This window comes from Triturus cristatus, chromosome 7 (genome assembly GCF_964204655.1).
Source record: "Triturus cristatus chromosome 7, aTriCri1.1, whole genome shotgun sequence".
NCBI classification, from domain to species: Eukaryota; Metazoa; Chordata; class Amphibia; order Caudata; family Salamandridae; genus Triturus; species Triturus cristatus.
The window spans coordinates 545986405-546006808 of NC_140590.1; the positions used below are offsets into that span (position 1 = coordinate 545986405).

The following is a 20404-nucleotide window of genomic DNA, read 5'->3' on the forward strand; positions in this document are numbered from 1 at the left end:
ATTGCAGCAAAGGATTTGGAGCTTTCAAATGTTCTTTGTTGCCCCTGAAAGGAGGCCACTGGTTGCCCTGCTCGGCTTTGTGAAGGATTTCTCCCCTGGCGAGGCCAGGCTGCCGACCAAGATGGCCGCGCGGCACTGAAGTTCCGTCAGCCTTCCCCAGCTCAGAGCTTATATACCCATAAACATTGCTGTAACCGGCTCCTGCTCGACATGTGCTGAATACGGATCACATGGAGCACCTGTTGAGCCTGCCATCCTGGGGAATGGAGCTCCCGTTGCTGTCAAACCATTGAGTGGCGGATTGGGGCAGAGCAACGAGAGGCCTCGGACTCTTCGGTCTGCTGCGTAGCCTGTTTGCTGACACACCGAGGTCCGGGCTGGCTGGGGAGCAGGGGTGGACATCATCACCAGCAGTGAGTACTCTGGGCATGGGTCCCTCCAGACACCCTCCGCCATCCCTCTCCTCTTGCCGGGGCACGGTCGCGTTGCCTGGGCCCCAGCACCCTAACTTGCGCCTGCATTCTCCCTAAGGCCTCACGGGGACAGGGCCCGCAAGCCTGGGAGGCATCCGCTCGGCCGCTTGCAGGTGCGGCAGTGGGGAAGTGGTGGTTGTGGCTCCGTTGTTCCCTGTGCCTGGTTGTCCCTGCATTCTATATGGCTGCATCTGCTTTCCTGACACGGGGCCCATGGATGAGGGTCCTCCATTACCTGGCTGGATTCTACTTTCGGCCTCCTGGGACCTGTGTCCCTTTGGTGCTCCGCTCTGCAGCTCTGGGGGCTCTCTCGGTGGACGACATTGGGCCAGCGGCCTGTGGCGGGGACTCCGCTCTGTCCTGTGTCGGACTCTGCACTCCTGCAAGTAATCACGGCGAAGAGGCGATCGAAGAAGGTGCGGCCCGGGCGCACCCACGCTGAGGTGGCACCCAGACCAGGCATCAGGCTCTCCTGAGGAGCACATTGTCGGCCCTTGGTCACTTCTGGGCCCCTTATGTACTGTTCTAGTCCATCCCTGAGCGCATCTCTTTCTTGCTACCACACGGCTTCCTTGAAGCGCTCACCTCTTGGGGATTGCCTCCAGCTGCTGTGGTGTGGGCCCGGTCTGGGGTCTGTGCGCCACGGGACTTGTGCACTGCCTTGCCTCGGGGCTTGCCCAGACATCAAGAGCTTTACACTGCATGCCCCCTCCTGAAGCCACTGCCTTTGCGAGTGTGCCACTCTCCTTCCGTTCTGGCCCTGTTTGCTTCCTTTCATGGTGGTGCCAGTCCCTAGGACCAATCACCTGTTGGGCCTGTGGAGTGCCATTCCGGTACACATGTTCCACGCCTCCTGTACACATTCTGACATTGTCCCATGGCCCTGTGGCTGTGCAGTCTCCCTGGTTCTGTGACCCACGCTCCAGCATAAGCTCCCCGTGTGTCGCTCGCCGCCTGCGCCCCACAGCTCTCCATAGGGGTTCCATCTTCACTGCACGCCCTGACCGGGACCCGGTCACTGTCTCACGCCTGGGTTCCCTTTCTGGCACGCTGATTCCCTGGCAACTCCGGATTGCGCCCCTTGTCCTGTATGCCACTGGTCCATCATGAGCTTTCACAGGGATTCCATCCCCCTCCTGTGCTGGGCCTCAAACCTGGGCGATACTGAGCACCTGACCATCCAAACTCACATGCTGGAGTCCTGGTTCGCCTGGAGGGTCTGGCGCTGAGCTGACCAGTGGTAATTTTCTTCTACTCCACCGATATCCAGGGTCCGGCGCGTTGCTTTGCCCTCTCTTTCAATCGCTGGCTCTTGGGCTTGTCCAGTCCTCTCTTCGTACCCACCCGCAGGGACCGTTCCACTGCAGTTGCCTCTGCTAAGTTGCGTTGCGGCATGGGCCGCAAAGATCCTAAGCAGAAGACACTCCCTTTTGAAAAACTTGTGGAAAGGATCCCAGAAGACAGCACCAGCATGGTAGAGGGTGGGCAGGGTGCGGACCGTGTCGAAGATTCCTCCGTCCCATCCTCTTCCCTCTTGCAGGAGATGAGAGCGGGCTTCAGGGCACTGGATGGTCGGTTTGATGCCCTGGACAAGAATCTTGCGAACCTGGGTGCTAAAATCCAGGTGCACGACAGGCGCCTAGATGTGGCTGAGGCGCGCTTCTCAGACATAGAGGATGGTACCACACAGTCCCTTAAGAGGTTGGAGCGAGTTGAGCGCATCCTCAAGGATGTGGCGATCAAGAACGAAGATCTCGAAGCACGCAGTCGGCGCAATAACATCCGTATCCTGGAAGTTCCAGAGTCCACCGCCACAGGTCCGCCTCGACCTCTTTGTTAAGACACTGCTGACAGACATATTTGGGAAAGACTCCTTTACTCTCGGATTCGTAGTGGAACGCGCTCACCGCACCTTGGGGCCCGACCTAACCCGGATTGCACTCCACGACCTATTACCGCCTGCATCATGAACTTTTGGGACCGCGATATTGCACTGCGCCTTGCCAGAGAACGCGGAGACACGACTTGGCAGGGCTCCAAAGTATCCCTCTACCTGGACTTTACCATCATTGTGCAGGAGGCCCAGCGCAAATACAATGGGGTCAAGGCCACCCTCAGGAACTTGGGTCTGAAATATGGCATGCTATACCCCGCCAGACTGAGAATTGATGTTAATGGTACACCTTGCATCTTTGATAATCCCGCCAAAGTGCAGGAATTTTGCCGTTCATACAAGCAGACCAACACTCAGACTGGCACAGTGGGTGGAGGGCCCTCCCCTCCACACAGTGGCTCCGATGCAAGCATGGAACTTTTCTCTGGTTCCGGGACTGGCTGATACAAATGCTCCGTCTCCTTCTTATAGCAGGACTAACTTGGGCTAATGTCATTCACCATATCGAAATGTTGCAAATAGTTGGTTGTCTGCTGTGGCGTTGCCACCCCCATGGTGTACACCTTGGGTTTGTTTTTGGTTACACGGATGTACCGTTTCAAGGTTTTCTCGTTCCACTGTGAAGTCAATTGTTACTTAAAGCATTGTTGCCTGTAATGGGGTTGGCTTGCTTTTCTGGTAGTAAGGGTGGGTGAGGAGTGGTGGGGGGGATAATTCCTATTGTATTTCCATTTGTGGTTTTCTTCTGTTTGGTACACTGTCAAGGTTCTCATTCAACTGTTGGAGCTTGCATCTGTCACCTATGCAACTACTAGCAGATGTCTCAGGTTGAGGGTCCCTCCAGCCTGTTCTTGATGTCATGCAACGTCAGGGGTCTCAACGATAATCGTAAAAGACGGCATGTTGCCCATTATCTTATTCACACAACGTGGACATTGACTTCCTGCAGGAAACGCATTTACCTAAGTCAGACACTGTTCATTTAGCTTCCAGCTGGGGTGCGCACAGGTACTTTGCCAACTACAGTAATTATGCCAGGGGCACAGCTATTCTCATTCACAAGAGAGTCACCTTCCACCCTCGCTCAGTCGGAACGGACACTGAAGGTAGATACCCGATTGGCCCGGGGTCTCTAATGGGTCACAGCTCAGCTCTGGTGTCCATATATGCCCTGAACACGACTCCCCTGAATTTTTTCATTCTTTACACACGCAGCTTTCAAAGATAGATCCCATTCTCTTTTTAGTGGGTGGGATTTCAACTTGCTCCTGAATCCCGCATTGGACAGTACTGCTGTCTCCCCTGGCACTAAACCACGTGCGCGCCACGCTCTCCTTGAACTCTGCGAGCATTTCTCTCTCTTAGATATTGGGCGCAGGCGCAACCCATCACACAACGACTATACGCATTACGCTGGCCAGCACAACACCTGGACTAGAATTGACTATTGGCTAATTTCCCCTGGCATCTCCAGCTGGGTCCATTCCCCTGTGACTCTACCGAGGACATACTCGGACCACTCCCCAGTTAAGCTTCTCCTTAGGGTTGCCCGACCTGAAGGATTCGAACGGCAATGGCGCTTCCCAAGTCGCTCCCTCAATGACGACCTTTTCCATGCAGAAGTGCGCAAAGCTATTGAAGAATACCTCACTATCAATACGGGCTCAGTCGGCACTTGGGCAGTTTTCTGGGAGGGCTTCAAGGCATTCATCAGAGGTGTTTGCATTGCCAAACATTCTGGGGTGCTCAGGGATCTCCGTACTACGCTTTCACGCTTAGAGCGTGACCTGACAGAACTGGACAACGCTTTAACACACACTCCTGACAGACACAGCGGGTAAATGTTTGGCCCTTCTTACCGAGTACAGGGACACTGCGGCTCACGAGATACTTTAGCTAGGCAAATATCAGACCGTATATTGGCTCAGATGCTTCGGCCCCCATACAGCAGGGCCTACATCACTGAGCTCCATTCTTCCACAGACCAAATGCTCTCCGGCACCCTGGAAATCAGTGACAAATTTCTTAACTTTTTTACATCTCTTTACACTTCCAGGGTGGGGCGTGACCCTTCAGTCCAGGAAGCTTATTAATAGGAAATTGCATTGGTTTACTTGGAAAAACACATGCAGGACTTCTTAGCGGAGCCAATCTCTGAGGCCGATGTCCTTGGTGCCATCGATACTCTTCGATGCTCTTCTGCCCCTGGGCTGGACAGCTTTACAGGGGAGTTTTATAAGGCGTATAAAGACCTTTTGGAGCCACAACTTATTGAAGTGCTTGTGAAGCGATCGTCATACTACTCCCTAAGCCGGGTAAAGACCTGTTGTTATGTGGTTCGTACAGGCAGGCCCCTGTCTCTTCTGAATTTGGCTTATAAAATTTTAGCTAAGAAAATCACCAACCGCCTGTCCCAACTATTGGAATTTATCATCTCGCCGGCCCAGTCTGGCTTTGTCCCCCGTAGATCAACCTTGCTGAATCTCAGGATGCTTTTCTCGGTCCTCCACAGGATTAACCCCGAGGTCCCTGCCGCCGCAATCCTACTGGACACCGAGAAGGATTTTGATTAGTTAGAGTGGCCTTTCTTCATTTTGGTTATGCGCCGTATGGGAATGCCTGTAGGATTCATTGCCACCACTGCACCATTATATTGCCGACCCACGACGAAACTTCGCCTGAACGGCAGGCTCTCCCTTCCCTTCTCTCTCTCACGCGACACCCGGCAGGGTTGTCCTCTGTCCCCTTTATCGTTCATCCTAGCTATGGCCCACTTAATCCGACATTTTCAGGAAAGGCATCTTCAGAGAGTCCTACAGTTTCACACCGTCCCCTTCCTGGTCTCGCTCTATGCAGACGATACCATCCTTTATGTCAGAGAGCCCCAGGTGAACTTCAAGCCTCTCATTAGCGAGATCATAAAATTCGTTCAACACTCCGGCCTGGGAATCAACTGGCGTAAGTTGGTTATTTTTCCCTTAACATGCAATACGACTTCTTGGGACTGTGAATCCCCCTCGAATGGTGTTCTGACTCAGTCAAGTATTTGGGCATACACATCCATCTGAAGACCGCTCAGAACCTCCGCCTTAATTGCGGGTGGGTAATAAGCACCCTCGAGGCACAAGTGTAAAGATGGCTGCCGCTTCTATTGTCTATTGCCGGCAGGGTGGCAATCATTAAGATGGTTGTGCTCCCCAAATTTTTATATCTTGAAAACAATATTCCCATACCCCTCCCGAACAGTTTATTTTCAACGATTCGGTCTCAGCTTATCAGATTGGTCTGGGGGAGCAACCAGGCTCACAAGCACTGGTAGGTGCTCACCCTACCATACGAGAGGGGAGGGTTCGGCATTCCGGATTTCCACTTGTACTATTTGGTGGCCCAATGCAGCTATGCCTTTGCATGGTTCCACCCTGATGCCAGGATTCCCTTCCTCTGCCCAGAGGCTGATTTTGTCCTTCCCGAGCAATTACACACTGTGTTATCTAAGGGCATACCCAGAGACCCTAACAATATTTAGACCGTCTCCACCACCAGCTGGGCCTGGGATAAGCTGTGACGCATCATCGGCGCCTCCACACTGTATTCCCCAGCTCTCCCTGTCTCCAACGCCCGTTGGTTGCCAATCACCAGTGAAAAGCTGGTGCAGCGCACTTTGGCTAAATTCAACATCTCTAAACTGGGTGATTTATACCCGAATGGCCACATCTTCTCATCAACAGAGGATGTCCACTTCCTACGACGCTTTGTTCTAAGCCGGATTCGTTCGGCGCTTCATACCACTCTACCTGGTTTCCCGATTGAACCGGACTAGTTCTCACCGCTCTCGCTCATCATTGAAAACGAGAGTGGGGTTCATCTCATATCTAAATTATATAAGACATGCTCTGCGATGATCCTGGTCAATGACAAGATACGCAAACTTTGGGAGGAAGATTTAGGCCGCCCCATCACTGACGACCAGTGGGCTAAATGCTGTGGGGTAACGAAGGAATTGTCTCTCAACAGCAGGCATAAACTACTACACTTTAAGTTCCTATGCAGGATATACATCACCCCCGCCAAGACCCACAGACTGGACCCTTCCAGACCCCACACTTGCCGTAAATGTGATGGCCCTCGTGCTGATTTTGCACACCTCACTTGGACCTGCCCAAAACTACAGTCAGACTGGGAGGGGGTGCATAGTACACTGGGCAACATGACTGAGCTGTCCCTCGTCCCCACACCTGAAGTGGCACTACTGGGGTATGTGGTTAATTTTCCTAAAAGAATCCAGAGTTTTGCATCTCTCAGCCTGTTGCTAGCCAAGAGGGATTAGCTATTCACTGGAGCCGTCGGTCAACTCTACAAGGCTGGTTGAACAGTCTGGCCTATTGCAACATCAACAGCAAAATATATTCAAGTACACTGCCTGGCTCTTCCCGCCCCAAGGACATCTGGGGTCCATATAGGAACTATGTGGAAAAAGCTAGACAGGCCACTGACTCCCAACTGGAACAGGGCATTGTCCCTACAAGAGTTGGGTAATTAGCTTCACTCTTTCCGACTGATTGATTTCCTTTGCTTCAACGCACCCTGAAGTTTTCTTGTTTTTTTATTGTTACTTGATTCTAGGTGGCTGGGAATTGGGCTAGCATGTGGTCCTGCTGCAGGGGGGGAGATTGCTCTCGATGTGGTGGGATGGGCCCTCAGGGCTGTATTTCTTTCATGCCTTGCTGGTATGTTTGCATCGATAGTCGCTACTCATGTTGGTCATTGCTATGACGTTTGATGCTCCATGTCATCTATCACAATTGTAATTCAATGACAGGTACCACTCATGACTATATCTCTTCGATGTACTAAAATGGTAAATAAAGTTATAATTTTTTTTATTTTTTAATAAAAATAAAAGGATGTCTCCCCTGGGATGTGGAAAGTCACTGCTATACTGTTGCTGCTGGCCAAGCGTAGGGTAGGCATCCATTGGGACGGGGGCCTGGAGTTACTCTGTGGCTGAAGGATGCTGACTACTGTCAGGAACAATTGGACATCTACTGGGAACTGATGCCTGTGTGCTGTCACCCAAGGGACATTTGGCTTTCTTTGGAGACTTTTCTGTGGACGCAGCCAAAAGCGGAGTTGAGTGCAGACTGAACTGCGTCCCTGCTTATTTCTCTCATGCACTGCACTGCCATGGCTGTTCTGGGCTTGGACACAACACACCAGATGCGCCATGGCCTATTTGGGGGATGGGGATGTGGGCTTGAGCACTCAGGGTGGTCCCCAGCCATGGACTTCCTCCCGAGGGGACGTCTATGACCTAGTTTTGATAGAGGATCTCTGCCTGTTTTGCCCTGATGTGCCTCTATTGTATGTACTGGATTATTGATTCACTGTTTGGTAATGTTTCCTTAGTTGTTTCTCCAGCCGACGGGTGGTTTGAGTTCTGTTTTTCTGTATTACAATAAAAATTCAATTAAAAAAAAGTCTCAAATGTCCCTTAGCAGGTTTGGCTAGGGGCAATGATAGTCTTTGCTTTACTCAAGTCCCTCAACTGTGACAGGTTAGTATATAGTGACATCAAAAGAGAAGTGACAGCTGGTTAAATAAAGATAATGGTTTATTCAGATGCATGAGGTGTAAAGCATGCAAAATGGTAAAAACATCAAAGCCATTGACAACCAACTATTGGGTACTAACAAGCATTTAAAAGATCACAATAGCTGTAAAGATGATTACGTGGTCTACATGCTAAATTGTTAATGTCAGAATAGATAGAATACTACAACACCTGAAAGCTATAGACCACCAGGATAACACATATTCTGTAGCAAGATACTTCTAGAATGTACATTAAAGAAGAAGTGACTACAGTTGTATAGACAGCATTCCCACCATTAAGAAAGAAGGAGAAACGGCGAAAGCCTTGAAGAGATTGCAAAGCCGATACACTTTAGTTTTCAATACACAGGAATCGAATGGTCTGAATACAGATGCTGAGATGTATGTTCATTTACAATAAATCATTGCATTGTTGCTGAAATTATGAATAACTGTGATACCTTGATGGTCTTTTGAATTCAAGCATTTCAAATGCTTATTGTTTTTCAGTTCATGGAGCGATATAAGAAGAAGTTGGACTTTTAATAATGCTCCAATGAATACATAGCTCTTTGGGGTGCAATACTCCATAATGGATATTCAGACCAAAGAACTATATACTAATTCTGTATTGAATAAAAATTACCAATGAAAGATTAAATTGATTAGAAACGTATGTTGATTAAATAGTATGCATAGTGTAATCCTGTTGATGCATGGAAGCATAATGAAATTGGTGCATACTAATGAATTAACAATTTTTTCTAGTTTTGAATGACCACTACAATTGCGGTAATTATATTATCAGTTTTAAAAACTAACTGGGTTACTTTTAGGTTTTTAAAATAAGCTGATTCATTCTGTTTACTGAAAAAGTATTTTTTTCACTTTTTATTGCAAACTAAAACGAGGTGCTCTAAATATGATTCAAAGATGGCGCTCAATATTGTGAGCATGGCTAAGTGGTAGCCGACACGTGTTGAATTTGTTTCTGGAGTGTTTGCACAGTGGTATAAAAAGGGGGCAATCCAGGATGCACTCTCTTCACCCAAAAAAGTGGCTATATCTGCAAAACTGAAACTAGTACAGCTAAAGGTGTTCTACATAGAGTCTACCTCTCAGGGACCCAACTAATACACATGGGTAAAAGTGTGGATGGGTTATGTAGGAGGATATGTGGAATGAAGGGCGAGTTCCTACATGTTCTCTGGGAGTGCCCATTAATTCAAGACTATTGGCGGAAAAAGTTATGAATACGGTTTGGGGGGTGCCTTTGCTGCCTGAGGCCAAGAGATGCCTGCTGAACATTTGGGAGCCCACAGATTTAAATGTGAAGGGGAGGATATGGGCCACACTTGGGAAGATGACTGCCAAGCGCAATATAGCGCAGTTATGGGGGGCCGCTGCAGCACACACACTGAAGAAATGGAAAGAGGATATGGACTGGTGTATGGTTCGAGAGAAAACTGTCTACATTGCACGGGGATGTCACCAAAAATGGTTGGCAATTTGGACTAAGTGGAATGTGTACCGGGGGGGATTGTGTGAACCGCCAATTGTCTCGTTCCCAGAGGACCACTGTAGGGTGTAAAATGCACTGCATGTACCGTAAATATTCCAGTCATGATGAAAGTTATGTACTGATACGTGTGACGAAAGGATACAATTGTAATATACGAGCTACAGATCTGTACTGCATGACCACTGTTTATCTAAGTTAAATAAACAGAGTTTTTTTTTTTTTTAAAAGGGGGGCAATCTCTGCAATCCAGCTGTGTGGCGCTTACTGGAGGTACCTGGTGGGCTAGTTGGCACCCAAGGACCCTCAGTATTCAAGGGGACTTAATCCCCCAACTTAGAACGCGCCAGGGGGAACGTTTGCAGAGTGGTAGAGAAAGGGGGCATAGCCTGTGTCCACCTCTCTGCAATCCAGCTCTGTGGCGCTTACTGGAGGTACCTGGCGGACAAGTTGGCCCCCAGGGACCCCCAGCATTCAAGGGGAATTAATCCCCCAACTTAGAACGCGCCAGGGGCGCGTTTGCAGAGTGATGAGGGAAAGGGGCGGGGCCTCCGGCAAGTTGCCATTTTATTTTTTTATTTTTTTAATGGTACGGGGCTGCGTGGCCCCCCTTCCCTGGGTCACTATTGGCGCCGGGGCCTGGCCAGCCTGTGTATTTTTTAGGAGGGGGGGCCGCACCCCTCCTTAGGCCAATTATGTCCACGGGGACCCCCTCCCCCGGGGCTGGCCTTTCTGTGTTTTTTTTTTTAATTATTTAAATTATTGGGGAGGAGGACCACGTGGCCCCCCTCTCATGCCACTTCTGGCCCGGGGGACCGCTTTCCCTAGGGCCTGGCCTTACCATTGGGGACCATGGGGGGAGCCCCAATGCCCCCACAGACCCGCCAGCTTCCCGCCTCCTGCGGGAGCCGGCATTGCTTTCGAGCAAGGGGAGCTGCTGACATGCAGCTCCCCTTGCTCAAAAGAAATTGTGCTTTACTTTGTTGAAGCGATAGCAGGTTATCCTGCTCTTGCTTCAACGAAGCAACGCAGGGTTTGCTATGACAGGGCGGGAGCCGTGCTCCCACCCTACCATAGCAAACAGCAATGTCCCGGGGGTGGGCACCCTGGGACATTGCAGGAGCCTGGGGGCGCGTCCCCAGGGCCAACAAGGGCTCCAAGCGACCCCCCCTCCTTTAATTTACATAGCCCCCGGGGAGGTGGTGGTCCCGGGGCCGGCGGTCCGCTATGGACCCCCGCATGTCAAAGAGTATGAGGTGGTGGTCCCCGGGGCATGTGGGGGAGCTCTTGCCCCCACACACATCTTTTATTAAAATGAATATACAGAGCCCCAGGGAGATGGCGGTCCCCGGGGCTGTTGGGGAGCCGTGTGCCCCCTGCATACAAATATAGAATGCCCCGGGGAGGTGGCGGTCCCCGGGGCAGCATAGGGGGGTTGGGACCCCCATGCATTCACTATAGAAAAAGCCATGGGGAGGTTGTGGTCCCCGGGGCTGCGGGGGCCCCTGCAGGCCCCCGCTATATAATTGTGGCATTGCCCCCATGATCTGGCCTACCCGGGGGCTCATTTAAATGAAGCGCGGGAGACCACGCTTCATTTATTTCTATTTTTGGCAGGATTCACGCACCCAGCGTGAATTCTGCTGATTTTTTTTTTTGATTTTTTGATTTTTTTTAAAAATGTTTTACTTTGGCCCTGGCAGGCCTAGGGCATCAGGGTGTTTCTACCCTGCCCCCTTTTCTTGTTTTTAACCTTTTTTTCTGTTTTCTTGTGACTCGGTTACTGAGTCACAAGATGGCTGCCAACACATTCTGGTTTAGAGTGTTGGCAGCCAATCAGAGTGAAGCTCGTGCCCGGGAGGAGTCGCGCACCTCCTCGGTGCTCAGATATTGAAATTTTTCTTTTTTTCATTTCTCAGAAATTACTGAATGGATTTACACCATTTAAAAAAAGGTCGCTTTCTGAACCAAGGGCTACCTTTTTGCCAAATTTGGAGTAATTTCGTTCAGCAGTTCGGGCTGTAGCCGTGTCTAAAATTTCCTATAGAAATAAACATGGGGAAAACGCGTTTTGGGACCCCCCTTTGTTTTCGGCCCCCGCTTCATAAATCAGCCTAAAACTTTCAAGACAGGAGCTGACCAGAACGCCCCATTAGTTTTGAAAATTTCATGAAGATTCCTCAAACGACGCCAAAGATATTGGCAAAAGAAAAAACGCTTTTTGAATAGAAACGAGGTCCTAACTATAACTACCTACTATATTTTCAAGGAAAATTATAAAGGGTAAACCTTTTTTTATAGTTAGGAAACTGTCTTTATTCTTTCTATACAAACCAAACTTAAACTACACAAACATTAGAAAATCTAATCGTAAAGTTAGATCTTCAATTTGTAATTTACGAACTACCTGAACAGTATAACATATTTTGTATTTTTTATATACAAACCAAACTGAAACTACACAAACATTAGAAATTCTAAACTCATACTAATACTTTACATTTATAGTGTATGCAACACCTTCAAGTTATCATAACTCGCGCACCTAATTCACAAAGGTACACTTACACTTTTGTAAGTTTGCGATTATTAGCTATTGACAAAGGTATTTACAAGTAGTATTTTATGAGTGCGGCGTCTACACACAAAAAAAAATAGGTCCTTATGAATAGCAAATAAATGTTCTGTAGAGTGGCGTGAAGTGGAATGGCATCGAGTGGAATAGTGTACAGTAGAGTGGCGACAGTGGAGTTGCTTGTCGTAGAGTGGACTGACTTGTCATAGAGTGTTGTGGTGTCCAGTGAAGTATTGTGTAGTACAATGGAGTTGAGTGGCGTGTCATCTCGTAGAATCCATTTTAAAGTCACATAGTGGGAAAATGGCTGAATGGATGTACATGCAAATGGTAAACACCCAAAATATCGATTCCAAAATATCGACTGCCCAGAATATCGAAGTTAAAATATAGAGTGGACAGAATATCGACTCTACAAAATATAGATAGGTCAGAATATCGAAATTGGGGTACAAAATATCGATTACCAAAATATAGACCTTAAAAATATCGAATACCATAATATCGAATTTTAAAATATAGATTACCATAATATCGATTTTTTTTTTGTGTTATGTATGGTAGTATATGTGTTAAAATGATGTATTATTGTTGTAATGTATGTTTAATTTATTTAAACAAATGAATGTTATGTAATTTAATTATTGCGTAATTTAATTCCGTAGCGGGTTGTGGGTTTATAGGGGAATAGGGTGGGAAGTAATTTAATTATGGTTAATTAAATGTTAATTATATTTATATGTTTTGATAATTAATTAATTGATAATTAATTATTAATTGGTAATGTATTTTTATTAATTGGTAATTAATTTATATTAATTGATTAATTGATAATTATGTTAATTGTATTTGTTATTAATAGGAGCGGGTTGTGGGTTTGTAGTGGAATTGGGTGGGAAGTAAATTAATTGTAATAAAGTAAATAATTATTTTTTTATTTGTGTATTGATAATTAATTGATAATTAATTAATAATTGGTAATAAATTTGTATTAATGGGTAAATAATTTGTATTCATTGCTAAATAATTTTTATTATTTGCAAACATATTTTTATTAATTGATTAATTGATAATAATGTGAATTGTAGTTTTTTATAAATGGGAGTGGGTTGTGGGTTTGTAGGGGAATTGGGTGGGAAGTAAATTAATTGTAATAAAGTAAATATTATTTTTTTTATTTATGTGTATTGATAATTGATAATTAATTTGTAATTGGTAATTAATTATTATTAATTGGTAATACATTTTTATCAATTGATAAATAATATTTTTAAATGGTAATTAATTGTTATTAATTGGTAATTATTTTTTATTAACTTTTTATCAGTATTCATAATTAATGTCATCTTATATTTAATTTAAATCATTACTTTCCCTACTTTTGCACTCTCTGGAGTGGGAATAGTAATTTTTACCTCTACGCTATCCAACGCTTTCCCTACTGTTGCACTGTTTGGAGTTGGAATAGTAATTTTTACCCCTACGCTATCCAACGTTTTCCCTACTGTTGCACTCACTGGAGTGGGAATAGTAATTTTTACCCCTACGCTATCCAACGCTTTCCCTACTGTTGCACTCTCTGCAGTGGGAATAGTAATTGTTACCCTCCCGCTATCCAACACTTTCCCTACTGTTGCACTCTCTGGAGTGGGAATAGTAATTGTTACCCTCCCACTATCCAACGCTTTCCCTACTGTTGCACTCACTGGAGTGGGAATAGTAATTTTTACCCCTGCGCTATCCAATGCTTTCCCTAGTGTTGCACTCTCTGGAGTGGGAATAGTAATTGTTACCCTCCCGCTATCCAACGCTTTCCCTACTGTTGCAGTCTCTGGAGTGGGAATAGTAAGTTTTTACCTCTACGCTATCCAACGCTTTCCCTACTGTTGCACTGTTTGGAGTTGGAATAGTAATTTTTACCCCTACGCTATCCAACGTTTTCCCTACTGTTGCACTCACTGGAGTGGGAATAGTAATTTTTATCCCTATGCTATCCAACACTTTCCCTACTGTTGCACTCACTGGAGTGGGAATAGTAATTTTTACGATCTCAGTATCCAACGCTTTCCCTACTGTTGCACTCACTGGAGTGGGAATAGTAATTTTTACCCCTGCGCTATCCAACGCTTTCCCTAGTGTTGCACTGTTTGGAGTTGGAATAGTAATTTTTACCTCTACGCTATCCAACGCTTTCCCTACTGTTGTACTGTTTGGAGTTGGAATAGTAATTTTTACCCCTACGCTATCCAACGTTTTCCCTACTGTTGCACTCACTGGAGTGGGAATAGTAATTTTTATCCCTACGCTATCCAACACTTTCCCTACTGTTGCACTCACTGGAGTGGGAATAGTAATTTTTACGATCTCAGTATCCAACGCTTTCCCTACTGTTGCACTCACTGGAGTGGGAATAGTAATTGTTACCCTTCCGCTATCCAACGCTTTCACTACTGTTGCACTCTCTGGAGTGGGAATAGTAATTTTTACCTCTACGCTATCCAACGCTTTCCCTACTGTTGCACTGTTTGGAGTTGGAATAGTAATTTTTACCCCTACGCTATCCAACGTTTTCTCTACTGTTGCACTCACTGGAGTGGGAATAGTAATTTTTACCTCTACGCTATCCAACGCTTTCCCTACTGTTGCACTCACTGGAGTGGGAATAGTAATTTTTACGCTCTCAGTATCCAACAAAATCTCATTTTTTAAATTACTTATATTATGTTTACATTTTAAGCTATTTTATATTATATTATGTATGTTTTATTTAATTGTTTTTAATATTTAATTAATTTTACATTATTTTTAATACATTTAAAAAATTCGATATTTTGGCTAACTATATTTTGACAGTCTATATTTTGGAATCGATATTTTAGTACTTACCTGTTTGTAGATAGGGAGTCGATATTCTGTCCCTCGATATTTTAGTGTCGATTTTTTGTATAGCCGATATTTTGTCCCTCGATATTTAGTCACTGAACCAATGCAAATACGCAGGAATGTATAATATGGTGTACAGACCAACGCAAGGCAGCGGCTTGCGTTTCTCCAGGTTTACCAAGAAACGTAGGGCGATTCATTGTGGCCTTGAGTTGAATAGTAAATCAGACTTAAGTATTGCAATACTGTCCCTTGGTGATATATTGTGGCAATGTACACTGCAGTAACTTCAAGGTATACCGTGGTAAATGAAGATGATAAGGCGATATGTGATTGGCTAATGTCTGCCTTTACAAAATTAGAAGGCAGCCATATTCTTTTTACTACACTTTAACTGTGGTAGGGCCTTAATTATAGGGAAGTGGGTTTTATTCATGTTCTCTACCTATTACCACTTTGCTAAATTGGTAATAGCTAGGGAACTGTATATATATTTTTCTACATATTTTTTAAAAGAGTTAGGGAGTACTGCACTAGTACCTAGCAAGTGCCTTTTTTAAAATCCTTTTTTTTAGTTTTTTTAAGTAGCATGGTTATTTGTAGATATTACTGCAGTACTACGCAGAATATTTTAAAAGAATTATATATGTAAACAAAATGTAACTACACTGTAGTACACCACATTTGTGAAATAAGTTTATTATAGTGTATTTTGTCAATTCCTTTACATATATATATATATATATATATATATATATATATATATATATATATATATTTCTTTTTTTTAAGTACCACAGTACTTCCCAGCGGTACCTGGACAGTTTTTTTTCAATATATAGAAACTTATAAATATTTTTCCCTACCTATTACCACTTCAGTTAAGTGCCAATAGGTAGGAAAACATATAAACCTAATACTTACCTAGATTGAAGCCCCTAATCTAGAAGACAGTGACATTGTGATTAAAACAAAATGGCTGTCTTTAATTTTTGTACAGGCAGTCATTAACCAATCACATAATGCCATGTCATTGCCATGTACCGTTGTAGTTTTGATAGGTCCTTATGAATAGCAAATAGTTGTAAACTTACACAAAAGTGTACGTTTACCTTTGTGAATCAGGCTCAGTGTACTAAATGCCGTAGCCACACTACATTAACTACAGTTTGCCACTTTAACATGCACTGTTTTGTGACAATTGATGTGATTTGCTAAGTCATAAGTGTAGTTATAAATGCTATAATTTAATATGGTATAAGTGATGTAATATGAAAAAGTACAAGCAGTGCATGGAGAAAGTGCGATTTATAGTTGATGTAGTGTGGCTACGGAGTTCAAATCACTATGTTTGAAGGTGTGCAAGTTATAATAATTGGAAGGTGTTGTGGACATTATAAATGTAAGGTATAAGTGCAGGATTTCTAATGTTTGTATAGTTTACGTTTGGTTTGTATACAAAGAATAAATACATGTAGAGCAATGTTAAGGTGGTGTGTAAATTATAAATTAAAGTTATGGCCATACTTTAGAATTTATAATATTTGTGTAGTTTAAGTATGGTGTGTATAACAACAACAACAACATTCCAAACTATAACTAAGATTTAACCTTTGTTTTTTCCCCAATGAATTTCTGTGTTTTTTATTTTTTTTAATAAAAATGTGTTTCAAATGGTACAGTCCAGTGTTATTGAGTGGAGTGTGGTTTCGTTGAGTGTCGCACAGTACACTGGAGGAGAGTGTTGTAGAGTGTAGTGTCGCAGAGGGTAGTGTCATAGGCTGGAGTTCAGTAGAGTGGAGAAGAGTTGTGATGCGTAGGGTGAATTACCATAGAATGTAATAGCCTACAGTGGGGTGGTGTAGAGTTCAGTGGCATTCCGTAGAATACAATAGAGTTGAGTGGTGTATAGTTGAGTGGCGTAAGGTCGAGTGTAGAAGAGTGGATTGGTGTATAGTGGAGAGGTGTAGAGCTGAATAGCGTATTGTGGTGTGGCATAGACTTGAGTGCCATACACTGAAATAGCGTATCGAAGGATAGAGTGAAGTCGCTTAGAGTGGAGTTGCGTGGAGTAGATTGGAATATAGTGGAGGGGGTAAAGTGGTGTTGTGTAGAGTAGAGTGGTGTGGTGTGAAGTTGAGTGAAGTGGCATAGAGTGGAATAGTGTACAGTGGAGTGGCATAGGGAGAGTGGATTGGAGTGGACTGTCGTAGAGTAGACTGACTTGTCATAGAGTGTTGTGGTATACAGTGAAATATTGTGTAGTACAATGGAGTAGAGTGGCGTGTCATCCCGTAGAGTTTATTTTAACATAGTGTAAAAATGGCTGAATAGATTGTACATGAAAATATGCAGGAATGTAAAGTATAGTGTGCAGACCAGCGCAAGGCTGCGACTTGAGTTTCTCCAGATTTCTCCAGATTAACAAGCAACGCAGGGCAATGCATTTTGTTTTGGCCTTACATTGCTTGTTAAATCAGACTTAAGTATTGCGATAAATTTGTCCCTTGGTGATATATTGTGGCATGGTATACTGCAGTCACTTCGAGGTATACCGTGGTAAATGACAATGAGAAAGCGGTATATGATTGGCTAATGTCTGTTTTTATAAAATTAAACTACACTTTAGCTGTGTTCTGGGTTAGGGCCTTAAGTATGGGGAAGTTGGTTTTATTCATGTTCTCTTCCTATTACCACTTTGCTAAAGTGGTAATAGGTAGGGAAATGTATTTATATGTTTCTATGTATTTTTGAAACAATTAGGGAATACCTAGGAAGTGCCTTTTTTTTTTTAAATCATTTCTTTAGTTTCTTAAGTAGCATGGTTATTTGTAGATATTACTGCAGTACTGCATAGACCCTTTGTAAAGAATTATATATGTAAAAAATTGTAACTACACTGTAGTACACCCCATATGTGAAATAAGGCAATTTCTTTACATATGTCTTTTTTATTTTTTTTTAAGTACCATTGTACTTCCTAACTGTACCTGTACATTTTTTTAATATATAGAAACTAATTAAAAAAATCTCTACCTGTTACCACTTTAGTTAAGTGCTAAAAGGTAGGAAACAATACCAATCTAATACTTACCTAGATCAAAGCCACTAATCTTGAAGACAGTGACATTGTGATTAAAACAACATGGCCGGCTTTAACTTTTGTAAAGGCAGTCATTAGACAATTGCATAACGCCATGTCATTGCAATGTACCAATGTAGTTTAGTGAACTTTCACAGAATTTGGTGAAACTGCTGTGGTATACCTCAACATCAGATATCACTAAGTTTTAGTGCCCAATATGGTGTGACCATAACCAGGCTTGTGCCAGCACAGTTTTAAAGTGATTTGAACTGGCACTACGGGAAGGAAAAGAAAAGATTTATGGCTATAGCTTTTTTAATATAAGTTCAATTACTGTTAAGGAAGTGGAAATTCATTTTCAAGACCCTAGTGAGAGGCTTCAAGGAAATAATGTTCCTCAGTTTGATGTCCTGAAGAGACTAATGGTTTAAGGGTTTGAAACGTGTCAACAATTTAAAACCCACTGGTGAGGTCTTTTCTCCAAAATATGGATTGGCTTTTAGGGAACCGGAGAAGAACTTTGATTAACTTTGTTTGAGAGTCCCTGTGCATAAAGCCTAAAAACAAAAAGGAGGCACAGCTATACCCCCCCAAACAGTTGCAAAAGGAGTCTTTATTAGTGGTTCAGAAACATGATGCTTGTTGCTCTTGATTGTCTGAACTGGGACTACTTTGATGTACTATTGTTTATATTGCCGTTTGAATTTTTTGTCCTGTGTTGTATAATTTTTTTAATATATTTTTGTTTGGAAGATATACTTTAGTATCTTTTAAAAAAAAAATGCATTCAAATGTATATGTTATCACTTTGTGGTGCCTTACTGTGTTTGACAGTATTTCAAATTGCGTAACAGAAATATCTTTGAATCAACATTATGCCCAAGTGGGCAATTTCATAGCAATTATTACAACAACATTCATCGCTAAATCATGTAGTAATAAAGCCCAAGTGGGCAATTTCTATAGTGCACCCAACCTTTCTTTCAATATGCGTAAATCATCAATGTGCACATTCATTAGAGAATTCATCCAAACACACTCATCAAGGGCTATACCTCAAATGTAAACATGTTCTGAATCATATTATCCTGAGTATAGAATTGTTCCATAACAGTGCATCGACCTATCCACAAGATTGGGGATAGTTGTGTTTTTCATTAAAACAAAATTTGTCATCAGTGACCATTCAATAGTGTTTCTGATCATGAAAAGAAACAGTGTAATGCTAAACTGTAGTGGAGACATGGTTTTATGTGCACACATTGCTATGTTAGCATAAGCGCTTTAGAAGTTAAACGCCATCTTGCCACTTTGCTGCTTTTGTACACGACAGTATAGGTAGCTGTGATTACAAGTAAAAGTGCTTGCTTGCTTTTTCTTCACATAAGAACGGTCTGTTGTTCACATCCCTAGACGTGCCCCGGGACCTTAGTCTGAACACTGTGTGCAGAAGCCGTCAAGCTCAACTAACAATGTATGCTGTTGAATCTACGTCAGGACCTACAGATGGTGTGAGATACCGCATACTGTACGTTATGCCATAATTACTGGAAAGATTTGTATGTTGTGCGGTATATTAAATCTGAAAATGTCAATAAAAATATGTCGCAAATAAAACAATGTATGCTGTTGAATTCAGGTTGATCGGTCCACACTCTAGACACAACATGCACACAGCTGCAAATATCTGAAACTGGGGTGCCTTTAATATTGCATTTTGCGTGCATGATTCAGACACTTGGAGAAAACCTTTCCAGACACAGAGAGCAGAGCTGATCCAGTGATGTGATTCATCTACGCTGATCTTTGAGGTATGAGGTTCCCCATTCAAACCTAGAGACCTTCTATTAGTTTATAATACTAGTTTACTAGCCAAGGGAGGGTGGTTCACAAAGTATTATAGGACTTGTTTTACACTATCATTTTTTTTTTTTTTTTGAAACCTTTATTACAGAAGTCAAAAGAGTTACAAAAATGGGCCTACAACCTTCGGGCCGGCCGCTAGCAAACGATAAGAGCATAGGATACAAGTGGGAAACACACGCTGCAGCGTGAAAGAGATCACAGGAGTTGGAAAGAAAAAACATTGGCGGCCACACCGTCCGGACCCCCCAGATGGCGGTTCCATTTTTATATAAGAAATAACAAACAAATCCACAAGGCAGCAAGAAATCGAAGCGGCAGCAAGAAATCGAAGCAGCAGTATGCGCTCCCCCGGGGAGGACCCTACCGGTACACAGGAAAAGCGGGGGGGGACAGGCCAGAGCGGAGACAAAGTGGACTCCGTACCCAGAACCAAGGAGACAAGCAGACTAGGGAGACGGGGCCAGTGCCAGTTCAGGCGTCAGCGGCGGGGTACAAATTCCGCCACGGTAGGAGTTCC

General features: G+C 44.0%; 1 long non-coding RNA gene across 1 annotated transcript in view; it reads left to right on the top strand.

Annotated features, from left to right (window-relative positions):
- The window catches only part of LOC146810073 (uncharacterized), an 87900-nt gene extending 68268 nt beyond the window's left edge, over positions 1-19632 (top strand). The window contains exon 3 of the long non-coding RNA XR_014965628.1: positions 19435-19632. This is a non-coding gene — a long non-coding RNA (uncharacterized LOC146810073). The remainder of the gene's footprint in view (positions 1-19434) is intronic.
- The last annotated feature ends 772 nt before the right edge of the window (positions 19633-20404 follow it).